We start from the raw sequence: 6,000 nt of genomic DNA on the forward strand, positions 1-6,000 counted from the left end.
CAGGGGTCTCTTTGTGTTTAAACATGTCTAAAAGAACACTGTGAGCTCTCCTGTTAGCTTTCAACACCACAGTGATCAAAGCGTGTGGCCAGTCATGCATGATATAGACAAGAAGAAGAGTCAATTTGAATAAGGATGTCCACAATTAAGATTGGTGACGACTTCAATGGAGAAAACAGTATTCACAAGGCACTGGTACAAGCATTTTTCTGTGACCATGCAGGATGTCCTCTTTTTTTTTTAGCTAACACTTTGACATTTATTCACCCAAATACTACAAAATATGTCCTCAATTTAATCAGATTTTGTCCTCCACTCAATTTCAGTTATTTGATTTAGGTCCCCTTTATCTCATCACTCAAACAAACAACATCATAAACTGCAGTGAGTGAAATGGTCTTGTTGGCAGAATGTCCTCTTGTAGGCATGGCTTCATTACTAGAATCCCTGCAAAGGATTTAAAGTTCAAAGTCCCTGTTTTTCTCATTGGTGTTTTAGAAAACTCTTTGTTTTAGTTATTGTCTCTTTAAGGCTACCCACCCCACAAATTTTCCCTCTAATTGGCCAGGCATCTGGAGACCTGTTGAGCTATGAGTAGACCTTGGTGTTTGAGGCTCACTCCTCCAACATGTAATAAAACACTTCGAAGGTCTCATGGTGATCTCTGAAAGGTCTTGTGAAGATCTCATGAAGACCACTGGTGGTTTGAAAATCTGCACCCATTTTTTATGGACATCTAGCATTATTACTTTATATCCAAGGAGCAACATTCAATTTAGAAAAATGAAGCGGATGCTGAAATGCTAAAAGTTGCTGTTCATCGAGAATCCGCTTAAGGCTGGCTGCAGGGAGACCGTAAACCACCTAGTCAAACAAAATAGGCTTTTACGGCATTAAAAAGAATATTTATTTACAGCCTGGTTTTTTTTTTTAAAAATAGCTTGGGTCTAAAACACTGATTTCGCTATCGCCCGCTATCTATTTTTTTTTTATCTAACCTGGCAGTTTAGAAGGTTATTTGGAGTATTTCATTGTCCATTCAGAGACAGAGCTCAGCTCTGACTGACAGGCACCCTGTAACTGCTCGAAAGGAAGCTCAAAGCCGTGATATCAAATGTGGCTGCATACGCAGATTGGCTTCATTTCACAATATCAGAAAGAGACGGGTGATGTCATCCATGTTTCATACAGTCTATGTTTATATACCAGTTTGGGAATTTATAACACATGTAACCCACTCTTGAATTAAGCCCAGTTACCTTTTGGATTAAATTATAAATTAGTTTTCATTAGATTTCTAATGCAATCCATCCAACTCCACATTATAGCATGTAGCTATATTCTCTTACTCCTTAACTTCTTATAATAGAGATTTTGTGAAATCAATAAAAAAGAGTCTCATTTACTCACTCTTTAATTTGTAAACTGTATTTTCTCTTGACTAAACCCATGTATAGACCTCCAGACTGCATAAGGAGCTGATGTGTGCTTAGGCTGGAATAGGATGGGGGGCTCATGAATTGAAAACAAAATGCCCAATTAGCCCTACAGGTGGGGTGAAGCCATGACTGTGCAGAGAGCAAAGGAGAGTGCCAAACAAAGAAGTCTGCTGAAAAGGCCTCTCTCACGGTCGTTGAGTCAAGGAAAAGTCTTTCTGCTGCGTGTTGTGTTGGTGATGCAGAAAGATGACCAGAATCAGCTCCAAGCCTGCATGATTGATGCCCTAACAGCTGGACTCTCCAACAGTCAGGACAATGCCATAACTGTTTAGTGAAGTTGGTTTTAGACCGGATGTAATGGATCTGCTGGAACGTGTGCGTGTGTGTGTGAAGTTCAGTGAGAGGAGCAGCGGAAGAGAAAGCTTTCATCGGCTTAACACTTTCACCTTAACTAGAAGTCTGAACAGGGGGTCTGTGTTTAAACTGCACACACACACACACACACACACACACACACACACACACACACACACACACACACACACACACACACACACCAAAGCTTTCATACAGTGCGTGGATGCATAAAAATAAACGTACTAGCTTACGTAGCTTGCGTTCATGCCATACCGTGTGTGTGTACAATTACAGAGGAAGTGAACCTCATTAAAGGTTAGAGGGCACAGAGATTCTTCAGAGTGTACTCTGTGTTACACAGGGGCAAGACAAGAGTAAAGCGTGGGTAGCAGAGGAAGAAGACAGCACAGAAAGTTTCCCCAAATCCTGTCGACTTTTAGGTTCTGTGATGGGGTCAGTGTTTAATTTGCCTGAGAGGAAAAGCTGGGAACAGAGTAAAAATAGAGCAAAGAGGTCAATTATATCATCATCTTTAGACTAACAATAACAAAAACAATTATTTTGTTTTCTTTAAAGCTCCTGTGAAGGGGTTTTAGCCTGAACTGAAACACTGAAATAAATATTCATGCCCTTAAATGACCTTAAATAATATATAAAACCATTAAAGAGAAGACTGATAATTTCTATAGGGATTTTTTGATGTCTGAAAGTACAGCAGCAGGGTAGGTGTCAGACGAGGTGATTAAAAGCACACAATTATTCTGTTTTTTTCCTACAGGGGTCACCAGCATAGAAACAATCCCAAAGTTCCTCACAGGAGATTTAACTCTTAGGGCTCCTCACCTCAAACCAGTTTTGTATGGTCACTGCAGGACAAGGAGAGGTTACAATGACAGCTTTAACTCAACATCAAAATGCTATTTGAGCGGAAGGATAACTACTCCCAAAGCATCCATTATTTGTAGACACAAGGACATATGTGTGCTTTAGTCTGGAGAGGGGTGATGGCCAAGAGTATCGGCTGCTCACCTCACCTCACACCTGACTCTAAGAGCTGTTTTCCAGCTGTGAATCTTGTTGGGATTGTGGTTTCTCATATAGTTTGGCTCAGGACAGGTCCAGGCACAGATCTGATGAAAGATGTCAACAAACAATAGAAAAAAACAAAACAAAGAAACTTCCATTCACTGTCGTCGTTGCTAAAGATGAAAAACAGGTTGGACAAATACACAAAGCCTAAAGTGAACCCGCACAAGCCCTAATGATTAAAGAAGATTGCTCCTCTTTCTGACGTTACTGAAGCAAGCACAGACTTAACAGACCACAAATGGCACACAGGAGCAAGCTCACAATGGAAGTGAAATGCCAAACCTCTGAATGGCCCGGAGGCAGGTGCATTTTTGTGGCCTATTAACAACGAGGTTCCTCGGAAAATGACTAACATCAATGACTTCTGCCGCTTGCTTTCCAGCCTGGGAATTAGATGCAAACATTAGCCCGCGAGGTGCACAGTGCACACACAAGCAGACACATGTAGGCTGACAAAAACACAGTATCCTGTGAGTGTGCACGGCATGGACTGAGATTGTTAGGAGAAATAAAGCAAATAGATGATGTCATTATCTTGAAGCGCACTAGCTTGAGCCCTATTACCACAACAGTGGGAGGTGTTTGGAATTCTTTCCTCTCACAGCTATGTGCTCACATGTGTGGAGGATAAAGATATGAAATTGTTCTGGATGGTTCTCATACGTCTCGTGTTTTCAGTCAGACATGCACTGTCACTGTGAGAAAGCCATTATGATGTTTGGGTGTATTTGGCCACCACGTGAATGCACATCAAAAATACCTTAGCATGTTCCTACAGCCAGCGCTCCCTGAGGGCACTCCCCTGTGCTGCTCATGTTTTTTTTTTTCTTTTTAAGCATTAGTGCACAGGAGGCATACGAATGATCACGCAGAAACATGATGAGAACAGGAGAAAGGCTGTGATATGGGGTCCCCATGGTAACCACACAAAAACGGCACGCACTCACCATGGCAACAGAGCTGGCGAGGGAATATAGCGGAGACAGCGATGGAGCTGGTGCTGGCCTCTGGCTGTTTGAAGTGATACATGCAGGCCAGCAACTCAGCATCCGCAAGTAGTTCACTCACACAGAGACATATTACTAGTGTGAATATTTACAGGCACTGACATGAGAAGAGGACATTTTAAAGACAGAATATAATGCTATTGACCATATTCACATTGCAGCCATTTTCTTCTGACATAGGTCAGATGTCATGATTTGTTCAATTTGCCATTATTTTAATGTGTCTTGTTGATCATTATGTTGGCATCAAGTCACTTCATAGATAATATACCTGTTAGCTTTGAAGTGGCTAGATGCAACCAGTGCTGTTTTATCCTGTTACAAATAAATCAGAAATGCATGAATTCCAATGCTGTAAAAAATCTCTTTGAAAGCTATTATCTATTCACTGTAAAATGAGTGTATTACACTTTGATCTAAAATGAACTTTAAGACACTTCTTCAGTAACAAAGGTGGCAAATTAAAAACGGCACAAAATCAATTTGCCTTACATGACGAAAAAGGCGTAAATTGATAACTTTAGTTCCTGTTTTGTTATGAGTTCTTCCGAACTCATTGTGAGCTTTGAAGCCAAAGGATTACCTCCATGGGGGCCAACATTAGAGCTGTTGGAGCCAAGGCAAACACATAAATGACCTGAATGGAAGGGTCACGGGACTGAAGAAAGCAGCAACCTTTGGTAGAACAACGACTGTGTCTCAAACTGCGTACTTATGTAAGTATACTTGCATGAAGTGCACTATGTACACTATGCACATGACAGAACAGTGCAAGAAATCTTACAGGGAAATCTTCCAGATCAAAAACTTTGGCTTTGCACTTACCAAAAATTAAAACTGCATTTCGACACCCTTGAGCATTTAAGCCGCTCCCGCCCCTTCTTCCACATAGCAAATATAGCGAATGCTGAGGGTGAGAAGTGTCCAACTGTTCCATCCTTCACTTTTTGTTTCGTTTCAGGTGAGACAACTGATAAATGAAAGTGCACTGTGTTTTTCCATGCAGCTAGTGTGAATGCACTTAAGCACTCAAAATACTAAGTGTAGAGGTATGGGACACATCCAATATGACTTCCAAACTGCAGTTCTTCAAGATCGCACTAGAGGCTGGCTGCAGAAACATTTGAAACCACATACACATCAAGCCAAAAAAATAAATAAAAAAGAGATAAAAAGAAAAATATCTATTGCCAGGGGTGTGAACAGCCAATTTTGCTACTGGCACATTCAGTACAGAGGTTGAGGTTCTTTTTTTAAAACAAGTTGTTTTAGGTCTCTTAGTTTTTGAATGTACAAGTTTTGCCCATATAAGAGCATTGCTGACCAAAATAAAAGCCAAGCATGTTGTAGCTGCCTGTGGCTGCAATCATACACAAGAGGTTAATTATCTTGTTGGCAAAAGTTATTACTATGTACATAAGTCATTACCTTCTGCATACAAGTTATCATACTATGCACATTATCTGTCATTTCCTGTGCGCAACATAATTTGTGCACACAAGATAAAATAGTCATCTGTGGATATCAGGGGCTCCATAAAAAGCAAGCAGAAAGACATCTCTCTTCTTATACAGTACAGTTATGATTTACAGTACAGTAGGCCATGGTTAATAGAGCCACAGACAGCGTACCTGAAATGACAGATAGTCTAACACAAGTGCTGATGCTTCAAGGCTGCAGTTAGCTGTACTGTAAACGATAATGGCTTTTCTGCCAGACAAGGAGAAACCCCTTAGAACATACATCACTGTTATTTTGCAGCCTCTGTTGAACCTGCTCAAACATAACAACATTTCAACACAAGAATTTGAATAAAGAAGCAATGCTTGATTGTTTATATAAAGTATAAACCCATCCAGATGCAAAGTGCACCCTAACTTTGCATTGAAAGTGACTGAAATGCCCTCCCAAGGCTCCAAAAAAATCTGAATCATAACCCCAAAACGAGGCGTGATTAATGCTGCACATTAAGCGGGCATTTCACAAAAGCGTCTCCTTAATGAGGTTGGTTGTCTGTGAATTTTTTTTGGAGGGGGCTTTAATCAGTGTCTTTAATTAAACACCGAAACACAAAGAGACACACACAGATATTAATCACTCTGGTTTAA

Source organism: Halichoeres trimaculatus, unplaced genomic scaffold (genome assembly GCF_033239565.1).
Source record: "Halichoeres trimaculatus isolate MK-OKI-2021-1 unplaced genomic scaffold, fHalTri1.1 fHalTri1_scaffold_8, whole genome shotgun sequence".
Taxonomy (NCBI): Eukaryota; Metazoa; Chordata; class Actinopteri; order Labriformes; family Labridae; genus Halichoeres; species Halichoeres trimaculatus.